Source organism: Callithrix jacchus, chromosome 18, assembly GCF_049354715.1.
Source record: "Callithrix jacchus isolate 240 chromosome 18, calJac240_pri, whole genome shotgun sequence".
Lineage (NCBI taxonomy): Eukaryota > Metazoa > Chordata > Mammalia > Primates > Cebidae > Callithrix > Callithrix jacchus.
The window spans coordinates 19313171-19330534 of NC_133519.1; the positions used below are offsets into that span (position 1 = coordinate 19313171).

The 17364-nt window shown below is 37.0% G+C and overlaps 1 pseudogene; it reads right to left on the reverse strand.

The window, feature by feature from the left end:
• Positions 1-573: 573 nt before the first annotated feature.
• On the reverse strand, positions 574-2055 carry LOC108588993 (olfactory receptor 10J1-like; annotated as a pseudogene).
• Positions 2056-17364: the final 15309 nt, after the last annotated feature.

Below are 17364 nucleotides of genomic sequence, written 5' to 3' on the forward strand. Positions count from 1 at the left end.
GTTTACATATGTTTAATTTATGCTCCCAGGAAACTGAGATTATGGAGGTTTCCCGATTACATCCAGTGCTAACTCATGCCAATTTCTACCGTTATCTTACTTTAATTAAAAAAATTATACAGCAACACGTGATGATTTTAGAAAACATAGAAAATGTAGATGAGGAAAATGAAAAAAATAAACTCTCAGAGATAATCATTAAAAAATAAATAAAAATTAAAAAATAAACTCAATTACAAAAAACAAAAAATCCTTATACTTGTGAATTCAGTATCTCATGTGTTACTCTCACAGAAAGCATATATAAGTGCAGTGAAATTCAGAGGCTGGATATGATCATGTTGCCTACTAACACTGAACATACTGGTAACAGAGACTCACCGAGGAAATAGTTCTAATGTGAGCATCAACAGAATTGGAAAACAATTTCATGGGTCTCCAAGTCAGATGAGAATGTTTAAAGCTAATAATATTTTTTCTGGAATGTCAAGATCTGCTGCTCTTGCCAAGGCTCAAAGTAGAAAGTGATAATAAGTGGGAAGGTGGATTTGACTGTGTTTCTAACACATCCTGTATACCAACCGTGTCCTCTTTAAAGTTTCAGAGCTCAATCTCTATGTGACATTTAGGTTGACCTGTCAACCTATTACTTCAAATAGGTGTTATGCAACCCACTTTTCTGCTATCGACAAACTGATAACAATCAGCTACTCCTTGCCTACAATTCCCTACAGCTTTGCACCACCAATGAGCAGCAACTGACCACTCCCCCTGTGGTAACCGGTGAGGTTAGTAGAAGGTACAGGAGAACGGTGGTGAAAACGAAGTCAAGCCACAGACACTCTTGGTTCCTTAATGCAGCATTACCACCAAATTTTGCAACTCTCTTTGGTTAGAGGATGAACGATAGGATTCAATTTTCTTGAGCTTACAAAAATTCCCAGACTATGATAGACTATATGTCAAACTACCAAAGATCCTAGGCAAAAGGCTTTTTGCCAATAGCATGGTGAAGGGCATCCTTGACCTCCTTGTTCCTCAAAGTGTACACAACAGGATTAAGTAGTGGAGTAAAGATGGTGTATGTCACTGAAATCAGCTGGTCCTGATCCCTGGTATTCTCTGTCTTGGGCTTGAGGTAGGCAAAGGAGGCACAGCCCTAGTGGATGATAACCACAGTGAGGTGGGAGGCACAAGTTGCAAAAGTCTTTTTCCGGCCCTTGGCAGAGGTGATCTTGAGGATGGTAGAGATGATGAGGATGTAGGAGATGAAGACCAAACCCATGGGTACCACAATAACCAGGGAACTAACAACAAATTTAATTATGTCATGTAGAGTGGTATCAACGCAGGAAAGTTTCATAACTGGGAGGATATCACATAAATAATGGGCCACCTCTTTATCACAGAAAGGCAGCCTGAACACAGTTGAAATTTGAACTACGGCCACAAGCAGCCCAACGCTGAAGGCCACACATACCAGCTGGGCACATACTTTCTTGTTCATGATGTTCATATACCTCCAAGGGTTACAGATGGCCACATAGCGGTCGTACCCCATTGCTGTGAGCAGAAAGTAGTTGTTGATGGCCAAGGTAATAAAAGAAACATCTGGGTGGCACAGCCAGCCAAAGAGATAGGTTGTCTTAGGCTTAAGAGATTGGAGAGCATTTGTGGTACAATGACTAAGGTGTACACAGTCTCTGAAGTGGAAAGCATACTAAGAAAGGAGTACATGGGGGTGTGAAGGTGACGATCAGTGCTGATAATTGTCACAATTATGACATTGCCAGCCAGGGTTAAAAGATACAAGGTAAGAAATACCACAAAGAGGGTGAGCTTGTATTCATGAAGACTGGAGAAACCCTGGAAAACAAACTCCCTGACCACTGTGTGGTTCTCCCTCTTCATTGGATAATTGATTGAAACAGATTGAAAATACGGCGACAGGTCAATTAGTCAGAACATCAGTGACCAACGCTTTGGGCAGGTGAATCCTCTAAGGAGATAATAAGGATTCTGTTCCTGGATGAATGCCAAGTTAATGGGAATGACTGTTCACCTATAGATGTAGATAAAAAACACAATAAGAAAACAATTTCATGCATGGCCATACATATATATATATATATATATGTATGGGCATAGAAGAATAAATAGGGGTGAAAAAAATGGAAGAAAAGACACCTGGGGTAAGTCTGAAAAAGATTTCCTGGTGACCTAGCACATAAATGCTAGAGAAACACTTGGCTAAAGAAATAGGAAATGCATAGTTGAATTTGAAAGAAATTTTCTTTTAGGTTACAGTTTCAGATTTTGTTTATCTAAAACAAATTTTGCAACCTCTTCCACTTAGTTTAAACCACAGTTTCGATTATCTTTTTAAAGATCTTTCTTTCTGGGTTGCCAAATAAGACAATACCCTCTCCTCCAACATAACATAAGTGTTTACTTGTCTGCATGTTTCACGAACTCTTCACAAGTCACCAAACAGTTTCAAACATGCACTTTCCCCCTTATTTTTTAAAACAAGAGATGTTCCTCTTTTTTCAATGCTTGACTTGAGTCTTCTCCTTCTCAGAAAGTCTTCTCGGGACTAATGCAAACTGTCAATCCAATTCCCCATAGTGTTGCTAAGTGATTCCCAGCAGCTTGTTTCATGGACTGTGTTTATTTCTATGCATTTTCTAGCTTGTACTTAGATGAGAATTTTCACAGGTATTCTGGCTCACTAGTAAACTGTCTTTTCCAATTTCTTCAGAATTATAAACTTTGGGGAAACTAGTTTATACATTTCTCCCTCTGTCCCCTATGTGGGGAGTTATTGGGCATCAAAAAGCTCTCATTTTCAAAAAGAGTACAACAATAATAAATAGTTCTTATGGCACTTTGGAGTTTATACAGTTTTTGCATGTATTATGCAACATCATAAAAAACCTATGTATTAGGTACTTATTATCCTTCTCTTGCTAAAACACCCAGGGTTAGATGATTGCACAAATAAGCTCGACATTCTAAGGCTAGTGTGATTTGCCCTATATCACAAGTGTCTAAGAGGCATCATAATCACAAAATAAATGAGAAAGAAGATACTTTTTGTTACTCTTTTTGAAAAGAATTAATGCATTTCACTTGCTCTGAGAATGAGATTACATTGGGAAAGAATAAAAAACTGGAGAATCTTAGAATATTTCCTCTAGATAAATAAATATTACCTTAGTGACAATGTATGTTCATTCTTCATGGCTTGATATTTTCACTTCCAATTATTTATTTTAAGGAAAGAATCAGAGATACATATTAGGATGTATATATAAAAACATTTTTATTTTACTTATTACAGTGAAGGCTAGAAACAATGTAAATGAATAAAGGAATAATTATATTAATTATAAAACATCCATCTGATAGGAACTATGCTGCCATTAAGAATCCACAAAGCGCTAACTTGAAAAAATAAACCACATAAGTAGATTGATCGATTGAGAAATAAATGATACATAGACTGCAAGTTTGTAAAATGAAAAGAAGCAGAAAAGAGAAGAACAAGGAAGGAAAAACATTCAATGGCACACATGCCATTAAAAAAATAAATATAACGAATGCTAAAAATATATTTTTTGAGTAGTGTATGGAGAATCTATCACCTATCATGTCTAATATCTATCTGTCTAATATCTTCTCTATTAAAAATAATGTCATAAATCTTTAATATACACATAATGATATATTATGCATCTAATATTTGATAAAATATTTAAACATTAAAAATCAATGCCAAAACTTATAATAAACCATATTATAAGAATGGTTAATGCTGACAATTACTACAGTGGGATGCAAGTACTTGAATGAAGGCAAATTTTGGAATTTTCATACTAAAGATTTTGAAAAATCAAAAAATATTAAATAGTTTCAAAATATTGAGAAAAATATGAAGCAAAATATGTGTTGATTTTCCTTGAAGATGTAGTAATGGGCTAGTTCTTCACCATTCCTATGTAGCTGATATTCATGATGTATTACTGAACAAGATGAATGTCAGATGTCTATGTAACTAGAAAGTCAATCCTACCTACGCTAAGGGGAATAAAAAAATAAATAGGTGACAGAAGAGAAAAGGTTGCACTAAGCTTGTGCATTCCTGCAATTGCAACTCCTTTCTCATCATCCCCTTAGGAAAACAATGACTCACCAAGATAGCAGAAGCCCCCAGGAGTGATAACACTAGATTAGCAGGATCATAAAAGCCGAAACGAAATGCCAGCTTCCTTCTGTGGAATCCTTGTCACTGAGAAAAACAGCATTTTGCAACGCTTTCTGTTCCCTCGTATTTTGGATCATCAGCTAAAAATATTTCTACCCCTAAAAATTTTTTAAAAATGTTCTTTTAGAGAAATCATTTTCTGCCTAGACTTGACAATGAATTCTGGGAAAGAGGTTAAAATTATTCATTTCATTGTTCAAGTCTTTCCAATTGGAAGCAAGCTGGAAGAGCCCAGGTGTTTCATAGTTTTCAGTCCTTGAAATATAACAGAATCATAGGACCTTAGATTAGGTGGTAATTTTAAAAGCACAGCATTCCTCATGAACAGTCCCTCAAATTCTGCTTCAGTGCTTCCAATGACTGGAAATTCATTACCTTATAAATAAGCATTTTCTCTGTTTTTTTTTTAGATACAAATTCTTCTGGAAAAATAAAACTAGGCTTTTTAAATTTTAAAAGTGTTCTGGAAAAATAAAACTAGGCTTTTTAAATTTTAAAAGTGCTCATAGAAGGAAAACCATGGGTACAGAAGGATATAAATGTAAAAGTTGTTTTCTCCTTCTCTGCATTTTCTTGTCCAGAGGTAAAGACGAATCATGAGTTTTTGTTGTTGGTATTGCTGTTTCTGTCCAGAAATATTTTATGTACAATCATGCATATTTTTGTATCATTTCAATTTTACGCAAATGGAATTAGGCAGTACATACCAATTCACAACTACATTTTCCCATGTATTATATCTTGACTGCTTTCCATAATAGTACAGTGATCTATCTCACTCTTTCTATTTCCAATGGTGCATACTATTTCATTATATAGATTAATATAACTGTACTATCATCAATTCTATTCTTGATTACTTTAATTCTTAGAAAATATTAATTCCTATCAACTCGATATTTATCTCCTCTCAACTTACCACCTCCCACATCATTGCACTTTCTATTTTCTCTTCAATATGATAGTATCTCAAATATTTGAAGATCATTATTATGTCTCTGCTAAATTTCATGTCCTTCAATCCATTACCACAGCAAGACAAGCATGAAGAAATATAATATTAATGGACATGAGATTCAATATAACCAATCAAATACTGCAAACTATACAGGGAAAATAGTAAGATTTTGAAAAATGCACATGGTATTTCATTTTCATTTACTTCTGCCAACAGCACTTGCTGCTTCTGACCTTGGTAATAGGAAGGAGAAGGAAGCACTTTCCAGATAGTGATCTTTAAAAGGCATGAAAGGATTGAGTCTATTCAGAGAAAGCAGGTGAAAAAACTTTGTGTTCAAGAGGCATTTACAAGGGAAACAAAAACACACAAAATGAGAAAAATCCAGTTCTCTCTAATATCAAAGAGAGCCTCAAATTGTTGCTATGTTCCTTGAGGCCAGGGGCATTGGTTCATTTGGCCTGAGACGGGGCCCAGGGAAAAAATACAGCCTCTTAAACTGCAGATTTCAGGAGCTGTGTATATTTAATTTCCCCAAGGAGAAGAGAATCCCTCCTGCTCCAAGTCTCCTGAGACCATCCCTTTTGAGAATTCCTCCAGGCTACCAAGAGGTAAGGAAGATAGAACCTAAAGGGTGGTCTCAAGGGTTTCATTAGAAATATAAGTCACTGGTGAAGGAGATGTTTTCATTTGCCCACTGACTGTTGGAGATTGCTGGAGTGTAGAAACTAATACTGCATTGATGATGATGATTATTATTATTATTATACTTTAAGTCCTATGCAGTACATATGCAGAATGTACAGGTTTGTTACATAGGTATACACATGCCTTGGTGGTTTGCTGCATCCATTCCTCCCACCCCCGTCATCTACATTAGGTATTTCTCCTAAAGTTAGCTGTCCCCAATCTCCCCACCCCCTGCTGTCCCTCCCCTAGACCCTCACCCCACAACAGGCCCCTGTGTGTGATGTTCTCCTCCTTGTATCCATGTGTTCTCATTGTTTAACACCAACTTGTGAGTGAGAACATACAACGTTTGGTTTTCTGTTCTTGTGTCAGTTTGCTGAGAATGATGGTTTCCAGTTTCATCCATGTCCTTGCAAAGGACATGAACTCATCCTTTTTTATGGCTACACAGTATTCCATGGTATATATGTGTCACATTTTCTTTGTCCATTCTATCTTTGATGGGCATTTGGGTTGGATCCAAGTCTTTGCTATTGTAAACAGTGCCACAATAAATATATGTGTGCATGTGTCCTTATAATAGAACGTTTTATAATCCCTTGTGTATATACTCAGTAATGGGATTACTAGGTCAAATGGTATTTCTACTTCTAGATCCTGAGGAATCGCCACACTGTCTTCCACAATGGTTGAACTAATTTACACTCCCACCAACAGTGTCAAAGCACTCCTATTTCTCCACATCCTCTCCAGCATCTGTCACCTCTGATTTTTTAATGATCACCATTCTAACTGGGGTGAGATGGTATAGATGGTATCTCAATGTGGTCTTGATTTGCATTTCTCTAATGACCAGTGATGATGAACTTTTTTTCATATCTTTGCTGCCTGCATAAATGTCTTCTTTTGAAAAGTATCTGTTCATATACTTTGCCTACTTTTTGATGGGGTTGTTTTTTTCTTGTAAACTTGTTTAAGTTCTTTGTAGATTCTGGATATTAGCCCTTTGTCAGATGGGTGGATTGCAAAAATTGTTTCCCATTCTGTTGGTTGCCAGTTCACTCTAATGATAGTTTCTTTTGCTATGCGGAAACTCTTAAGTTTAATTAGACCCTATTTGTCTATTTTGGCTTTTGTTGCCATTGCTTCTGGTGTTTTAGTCATGAAGTCCTTACCTATGCCTATGTACTGAATGGTATTGCTTAAACCAGGAAGAAGCTGAATCTCTGAATAGACAAATAACAAGGTTTGAATTTGAGACAGCAATTAATAGCCTCCCAAACAAAAAAAGTCCAGGACCAGACAGGTTCACAGCAGAATTCGACCAGATGTACAAAGAGGAGCTGGTACCATTCCTTCTGAAACTATTCCAAACAATACAAAAAGGGGGAATCATCCCTCACTCATGAGACCATCATCATTCTGATACCCAAACCTGGCAGAGACACAACTAAAAAAGAAAATTTCAGGCCAATTTTCATGATGAACATTGATGTGAAAATCCTCAACAAAATACTGGCAAACTGAATCCAACAGCACATCAAAAAGCTTATCCATCACGATCAAGTCAGCTTCAACCCTGGGATGCAAGGCTGGTACAACATATGCAAGTCACATAAACAGAACGAAAGATAAAAAAGACATGATTATCTCAACAGATGCAGAGAAGGCCTTTGATGAAATTCAACAGTACTTTATGCTAAAAACTCTCAATAAACTAGGTATCAATGGAACATATCTCAAAATAATAAAAGCTATTTATAAAACACCCAAAGCCAATATCATACCGAATGGGCAAAAACTAGAAGCATTCTCTCTGAAATCTGGCACTAGACAAGGATGCCCTTTCTCACCACTCCTATTCAATATAGTATTGGAAGTTCCAGCCAGAGCAGTTAGGCAAGAAAAAAAAATAAAGGGTATTCAATTAGGAGAAGAGGAAGTCAAATTGTCTCTATTTGCAGATGACATGATTGCATATTTAGAAGACCCTATCATCTCAGCCCAAAATCTCCTTAAACTGATAAGCAACTTCAGCAAAGTCTCAGGATACAAAATCAATTTGCAGAAATCACAAGCATTCCTATACACCAATATCCGACAAACAGAGAGCCAAATCATGAGCAAACTCGCACTTACAATTGCTATGAAGAGAATAAAATACCTAGGAATACAACTAACAAAGGATGTAAAGGACCTCTTCAAGGAGAACTACAAACCACTGCTCAATGAAATAAGAGAGGACACAAACAGATGGAGAAACATTCCATGCTCATGGTTAGGAAGAATCAATATGATGAAAATGGCCATACTGCCCATAGTTATTTATAGATTCAATGCTATGCCCATCAAGCTACCAATGATCTTCTTGACAGAACTGGAAAAAACAACCTTCAACTTCATATGGAACCAAAAGAGAGCCTGCATAGCCAAGACAATCCTAAGCAAAAAGAACAAAGCCAGAGGCATCATGCTACCTGATTTCAAACTATATTACAAGGCTATAGTAATCAAAATAGTATGGTACTAGTACCAAAACAGAGATATAAACCAATGGAACAGAACAGACCCTGGAGGCAATGCCATGTATCTACAACCATCTGATCTTTGACAAATCTGACACAAACAAGCAATGGTGAAAGGATTCCATTTAATAAATGGTATTGAGAAAACTGGCTAGCAGTGTACAGAAAGCAGAAACTGGACCCCTTCCTGACACCTTACACTAAAATTAACTCCAGATGGATTAAAGACTTAAACATAAGACCTGACACCATAAAAACCCTAGAAGAAAACCTAGGCAAAACCATTCAGGACATGGACATAGGCAAGGACTTCATGATTGAAACACCAAAAGCATTGGCAACAAAAGCCAAAATAGACAAACGGGACCTAATTAAACTCCACAGCTTCTGTACAACAACAACAACAACAAAAACAAAACAAAAAAAACCAAAAAACAAAAAAACAATCATTAGAGTACATTGGCAATCAACAGAATAGGAAAAAATTTTTACAATCTACCCATCTGACAAAGGGCTAATATCCAGAATCTACAAAAAACTAAAACAGATTTACAATAAACAAACAAACCCATCCAAAAGTGGGAGAAGGATGTGAACAGACACTTTTCAAAAGAAGACATATATGAGGCCAACAAACATGAAAAAATGCTCATCATCACTGATTATTAGAGAAATGCAAATCAAAACCACATTGAGATACCATCTCACACCAGTTAGAATCGTGATCATTAAAAAATCTGGAGACAATAGACGCTGGAGAGCATGTGGAGAAACAGGAACACTTTTACACTGTTGGTGGGAGTGTAAACTAGGTCAACTATTGTGGAAGACTGTGGCACTTCCTCAAGGACCTAGAAATAGAAATTCCATTTGACCCAGCAATCCCATTACTGGTATATACCCATAGGATTATAAATCATTCTATTATAAGGACACATGCACATGTATGTTCATAGCGGCACTGTTTACAATAGCAAAGACCTGGACGCAACCCAAATGCCCATCGACGATAGACTGGACAAGGAAAATGTGGCACACATACATCATAGAATACTATGCAGCCATAAAAAATGATGAGTTTGTGTCCTTTGTAGTGACATGGATGAATCTGGAAACCATAATTCTCAGCAAACTGACACAGAACAGAAAATTAAACACCACATGTTCTCACTCATAGGTGGGTGATGAACAATGAGAACAGAGGGAGGGCAGCATCACACACTGGGGTCTGTTGGGGGCGGGCAAGGGAGGAACAGCAGAGGGGTGGGGAGATTGGGGAGGGATAATGTGGGGAAAAATGCCAGATGTAGGTGACAGCGGGATGGAGGCAGCAAACCACATTGCCATGTGTACCTGTGCAACAATCCTGTATGATCTGCACATGTAACCCAGAACCTAAAGCACAATTAAAAAGAAAAAAAGACAGCAGCGTATACATTAAGAAATAAATAAGAATTTAAAAAAGAAATCATTCGGGCATGCATCTAAAAAAAAAAAAAAAAGAGCAATGAACCAAACAAATATAGTCACTGACTTCAATAAGGATGTGATAAGGAGCTAGACCAGGAAAGACGCAATTTTCATTTGTTGTGATGCACGCTATGATAGGCAACAGCAGAGTAATATGGGAACAATAAGTAATCTTCTGGCATTCATTTTAATATATGAATTGCTTACATCTACCAGAAAGTGAAAGCCATAAGGAAATGACTGGTCTGGTACATTTACTGTTAAAAATGAATTCATTCACATTCTAAGTTATTTTGTAAGTTTGAGTAATGTCTCAGAGACTGGTCAGCTCCAGTGAGTTTACCACTGACATCTAGGGCCTGCATGGTAGCGACACGGTCCCTGGATCATCTACACCAAGATTTTTCTAATTACTAAATTCATTGGACTATTCTTAGTTATTTCCCTACTTGATAAGTGATGCATTTAACACTATTAATCACTCTCCTTCTTAAAATGCTCTTCAGCCTCGGTTTTGTGACACTACTGTCTCCTGGTGTTTCTACTAGAGAGGAGTTTACCAGATGTGATCATTTAGAATGTAGTGTGCATCCATCAGTCTTCACAGCAGAGGGGATGGTGACTGTTATTTACTCTGGTGATTCGGTTAACCTGGGTTGTCAAAAGAGCTCTACTGCACTGTTGTCATTTCAGCATGTGATCAACCCGAATATTTAAGTTAACATCCACTCAGTCTATTACATCATTATCATTTAATTCTCTCTGTGTTACTATCTGGTATATTTTCTCCAATAATTTGTTCACTTTTTTATTGCTTTTCTACCCAGGTTGGACTATAATAATCCTTAAAAGCGCTTGTTCTCTCATCCTTTCCTCAGTCCTGTATCTTCAACTAAAGCAGCCGCAGAAACAACAGGAGCCTCATAATTTAGTACTGCATTTTCCAATAATTAATTGCTTAGATCTATAATTCTCACAAAACATTCTGTGGGGTTGGGGCTTCTCAATCCCTAAAATGAAGCAATTTAAATTGATTATATCTATGGTCTTTTCCTTTTTAAAACTTTTCCTAATACTTTAGGACTTATGATAAAAACTGATTAGGAAACTGGAAATAACATGTCTTCCCCAAGTCACTTACAGCAAATATCCCATGGTTAGCATCAATCCTACCATCTTTCCACTATTCTGCTTTCAACTCCTTTCTTTGACTTCCACTTTCAAATATATCGGGACTTCCTGCTGCTCTTTCTTTTCTGCCAGCTCAGAATCAGAAGCACAAAAGGCAAGGTTACTATAGATCTTGAACTGTCAGCCTGACAGGCCAGGTAGGAGAATGAAAGACTCATCAACTAGCCAGCAGCAGTCTCTACTCTTTGGAAGCCACCTTGGGATCAAATTGTCCAAGTAACTGAGCTGTTATCTTCTTGAACCCCTGCAATTCTAATAGCCAGAAAACATCTAGATTTTGGACCTGCAGAGGACCTTAGCACACTTGTAGCACAATCTTTTCATTTCATACACATTACTGTGTTGAAAGAAGTCTCAACTTGTGAGGTGTAAACATGAAATCCTCAATTTTAAAATTACTGCTACTACTGTAGACCCATTCTTCTTGGGTAGGAGGCTCCCTTAATGACTTCTTAGACCAATTTTATAAGCTTTTAATCACTTTATGTTTCGAAAACAGTCCCATTGGAGTTATTAGACGCAATCAAATCTAATTAATTCTGATTTGATAAAATTAATCCATTTAATTTTTTCTTCTATTCAAAATTTTTTTCAGTCTCAGCATTCTCCACTCACCTACCACGAGCATAGGGTAAGTTTATGGCTCCAGCAACTTGTCATGTTTTGGGAGGTAAAGGGTGATGGCCACACTACTCACATGTCTCCCTCTTTCCAGTATCAGCTCCTTCCTTGAGAGAATGAAGAATAAAGCAACTCTCCATGGTGTATTAGCTGTCAACTCCTTGTTTTATTTTAACTGCTGCTCCTGTGTGTGAACACTACCTCATAAGTGGAGGTCAGATTAGGGTAGTATAACATTTTTGCTTGTTGTCACCATTTCTCTAGCCTTATTCATTGTTCTTTCTCATTTGGAGTGATTCAAATGTAGGTGCTCTCATGGGAATACCTTTATAGGTTCTTCAGAAGAACCTACGTCCTATGCAATCTGCACAGCAAAAAGAATGACCTATTCTTTTATGTTTCCATCAATTCTGCTTTCCTCGGCTCTCATTGCAGGCCGCCCACTCCACAGCTTCTTGTTATTAAAGCTCCCCTCATCTAAAGAGTGTCCCCTTTGAGGGAGAGGGACAAAATGGCTTAAGTTCATGTCACTTTCCTTTATGCCCACCTAACCGAGAGGTTACTTAAGTAAGTGCCACACAATGGAGGCTAACTTCTAGAACCCTCTCTCTCAGGTCCATCACTTCTAACCTGCCTTTTCCTGCAAACTCTAGCAATGTTAGAGTCTCTATCAGTATCTTGCCTCAAGCAGTTTAAGGCAGAAGATGACCATAAGCTCTCAACTTATTGGAGGGAATAATTCAGTTATCCTAAAGGTTGTGGCAAAAGTGTTGGAGCACCTTGTTTAAAATCCCTATCATTCAGACCTCTAAGCTTCAAATCTTGACTTTGCCATTCACTAGTTGTATCATCTTAACTTCTCTACCTCATTAAAAATAAGGATTTTTAAAATACGCTGATAGTAACTATTTCATAGGATTCCTGTGAGTATTAAATGGGATAAATCACAATTCCTGAATATAGTGAGTGTTCAAAAAATATTAACAATTACCATTGTTGCTCTTCTGTGCTTATTTTTTTGTTAGAACACACCCTAGTTTCTCCATTATTGTTTCTGCCTACAGAAATCAAGTTTTTAATAAAGTCAATGTGGTTTGGAGGAACTCCCTTTTTTTGCATTTTTGTATTCAATGTAGTATTCCATATATTGCTATGCACATGGCAGCCACTTAACAAGTCAAGAAATACATTGCAGTTTCTCTGATATAATGTATGTTTCTGAAATGCAAATTAGCCTATATGTTATTGGCAAGCCAAGGAATAATGTCAATATAACACTGAAGTTGGTTGAGACAGGATTTTTTTTTTCTAGCGAGTTAATATTTTGGACTACCAAGGAACAGCTAACACACATCTTACTAGCACAGTGGAACATGGCAAGAAATAGAATATTCTACACGATAACTATTCACTTCAAGGTTTTACTTGGCTTAGTTTTACCACAAGTCTATCTTGAGCCTGCTTATTCTATGGTTTTTCCTTGCTTTTATGTATTTTCTCTTTGTCATCTTCTTTCACCAAACATTGAAAAAGATCAAATCCTATGTTTACTGTTAATTTTATTACAAATTTAACATATCGTTTTAACTGCACAGTTTATTTAGTAGAAATACTAATGTTTATGTTAGTGCTGTGGTTACAGGTTTTGCATAAATTGTGATAGTCTTTTTTTCTCTCAGAGACTTGATATTTTTAGTGTATTTTTTGCAGAATGCAAAACAACTTTAGAAAATAAATGTGTGTTACATGTTATGGCAGAAACACCTGTGTTATACTCAAGGAATATTTAAATTAGATGAGTGAAAACCATTTCTCCCTTCTTGATTATGCAAAGACTTAACTTCTTCAATTATTTAACTTATACTTCCCTTATTCCCTCTGTGCTGACTGAATTATTTCTGTTAGCTAACAAATACAACCCAGCATCTTATGTAAAACAAAAATCTCCCCTTAATCCCACATATTCCTATCCCACCACCCTATGGCAAAACTTCTCAGAATACTGTCTGCACATGTTGTCTATACTTTCTCACTTCCTATTCACTTTTTTTTTTAGCCCAGTTCAGTTTGGTTTTTACACATATTACTCCACTGAAATTGCCATCGTTAAAGTCCCCAAATCTTCCATATTGCTAGATTCAAAGGATACTTGTATTCTCTCATTTTACTTCGCCTCTCAACATGATTCAATATAATTAACCGTTTCCTCTAGAATTGTACTCTTTTCTTAGCTTTCGTGACATAATTCCCAGAGAGTTTTCCTACCTTACCAGTTGTTTTCTCTAGTCTCTGTTCTGGGTCTTCTGATACCCATTTTCAAGATACTGACATTTCTTAGAGCTCTGCTCTGAGACTTTCTCTGTTGCTTAACTTACCTTTCTCTCCCTTCAGCTGACCTCACCTTACTCAGTGACTTTAACCTATGCTGGTGATTCTCTACTTTATATCTCTAAGGAAGACATTTCAACTGGTCTCCCAACATTTTTTTTTTGTAACTGCGTATTTAGCACAAACACTTAGATATAATAAAGATGCTTCAAACTAAAACACTTTCAAACTGGAACACTTGGTTGATTTCTCCCCCAACTCTAGTACTTCCCTTAAATCTAGTACTTCCTCAGTTCTCACCACATAATTACTGTCTACTCAATTATTATAGCCAGAAATTTAGGAATCATATTTTATACTTCCTGTGCCCTCCAATCTGTCAATTAGTCCCATTAGTATCACCCCCAATATATATCTCAAACCCATCAACTTTTCTTTACCTTCACTACCACTTCTCTAGACCATCTGTCATCATATTTAGACTCTTAACCATTTCCCGATATCTGCTCAAAAAACATATAGATTACATGACTACATATATATCTATATATAGATACATAGGTAGACATTGAGAGTGTGTGTGTATACACATATAATATACATGTACATGTCTATGGTTTGAGTTTTCATACCCTCAAAGCACATGTTGAAACTTAATTTCCAATATGGCAGTATTGAGAAGGGGGGCCTGTAAGAGGAATTGGTTCATAGAGGCTCTATCCTCATGAATGGATTAATCTATTTATGAATTAAGAGATTGATTGAATAATGGGTTATCATGGGAGTGAGACTGGTGGCTCTAAAAGAAGAGAAAGAGAGACCTGAGCTCACATGCTCAGCACCCCCCTTGCCATGTGATACCCTGTGCCACCTTGGGACTCTGCAGAGAGTCCCCACTAAAAAAGAAGGTTATCACCAGATAGGACCCTTGACCTTGGACTTCACAGCCTCCAGAAATAATTTTTTTTCTTTATAAATTCCAGTTTCAGGTATTCACTTATAGCCACAGAAAAAAGACTAAGACATACATGAAAGCCATCAAACTGTATTAAGGGAATATATACATGTATAGATACATATACATACACACCGTGCGTGCGTGTGTGTGTGTGTGTGTGTGTGTGAGTGTGTGTGTGTGTGTGTACATTATTTTGCATCACACAGTCCGATGACTCTTCTTTAGCCTTCAAATCAAATCCCAACACTTTTTCATGTTCTATCAGGCCCTCATGATCTGGCTCCTCTGTGTATTGCCAATCTCATTTTATGCCATTGGCCTTCCTACTCGCTATGCTTCAGTCCTGATGTCCTTCTCTTAATTTCTACAATTCTCCACAGTCTTTCTTGTTATGGGGATTTTGAACTTCCCACGGCTTGAAATGTTCTTGTTCCAGACTATGTCTTCTTTCATTCTATCTCATGCTTTAAGTCTCTGCTTAAAAGTCATTTTCGGCCTGGCGCGGTGGCTCACGCCTGTAATCCCAGCACTTTGGGAGGCTGAGGTGGGTGGATCACGACGTCAAGAGATCGAGGCCATCCTGGTCGACATGGTGAAACCCCGTCCCTACTAAAAAAAATATAAAAAATTAGCTGGGCATGGTAGCACGTGCCTGTAATCCCAGCTACTTGGGAGGCTGAGGCAGGAGAATTGCCTGAACCCAGGAGGCGGAGGTTGTGGTGAGCCAAGATCACGCCATTGCACTCCAGACTGGGTAATAAGAGCAAAACTCCATCTCAAAAAAAAAAAAAAAGTCATTTTCATTGAATGGCCTTTCTTAACCACGCAATCTAAAATAAGTTACCCTTGTATGTCTACAGAGCAACATTATTTACTTTTTACAAACGTTAGTCACAAGCTGTCACTGTTCTGTTTGTTTACTTATTTTCTTTTTCTTTTTTTTTTTTTTTTTGAGACGGAGTTTTGTTCTTGTTACCCAGGCTGGAGTGCAATGGCGCGATCTCGGCTCACCGCAACCTCTGCCTCCTGGGTTCAGGCAATTCTCCTGCCTCAGCCTCCCGAGTAGCTGGGATTACAGGCACGCACCACCGTGCCCAGCTAATTTTCTGTATTTAGTAGAGACGGGGTTTCACCATGTTGACCGAGATGGTCTTGATCTCTTGACCTCGTGATCCACCCACCTCCGCCTCCCAAAATGCTGGGATTACAGGCGTGAGCCACCGCGCCCGGCCCCTGTTTACTTATTTTCTATTTTCTCCCACAGAAAGTCTACTCCTCAAGGGAAAAGATCTTGTCTGCTTATTATCTCTCTTGTATCACCAGCAAATGACCTAGTGCTTGGAATATAAGTACTTGTTGAACAAAGAAATGAAAATATATGATGAAGAATGTTCCTATGCTGAAACTAGATTTTTGTGTTAGGTTTAGTGATAGAAAGTTTAAGTAACAGGTCTGTATCTACATTTAAGTCATTTCTTTATTTGTCCATAATAATTAAAGCTCGGGGATTGCCTTTTTGGAAAAGTATATTGTAAAAAATGCTATTAATAAACTTCAAGACATAGTTTGCTCATTCTGAAAAATTAGAAAATATAATTAGTCAAAATTCTACCAGGAAACTATGCTCATATGCTAACTTTAATAAGATAGCCCTTGATAATTCTGTATAGTTGTCTTTTTCTCTTAAAGATAAATTGGCATCATGATACTATTGAAATATATCGTTGATTGGTATACATTCAATTCAGGAATTGAGAATATAAAACATTGTTTATTTTACATCTCTATTATAGACTTCTAATTAACTGTTGCCCCTTGGGTCCTGCAGAGAAGATTTTCTTCATATATCTTTCTGCAACATGACTGTGCTATTACCTATGATAAAGAGGGTTGATTTGTGTTTGGCAGCCTATTCTACAGCAGGCCTGTGTCAGTTTCTTCTTCTGAGCACTTGACTCTATTTGAACAACATTCATTCATAGGTGCAGCATGACTTTAACTTGTCAGTCACTTGTAAATTGCAAACAAAAAAATGTAAATGATGTTGAAACAAAGATGGAATTTTTGGTTATGAAATAGTCATTCAAATGATCCATAATATTTATATTAGTTTATCACTAATGAAAAATTTACAAATTTTCTAAGTAAAAAACTTCCAAATTCCTGATTATAAGAAACACTCTTCTATGGGAATGGCCACCAACATGTGCCAGACGTTTTGTCACTGCATCTATTTCTAATAGTCAGTTTAATGTTCTAATCACAGACACTCAATATTCATTTGTTTTCTTGAACCTCTACAATAATCTGCAAGTGTTCCCTGTTTTGGAAGAGCCAAAGGAAACCCTGTGATGAA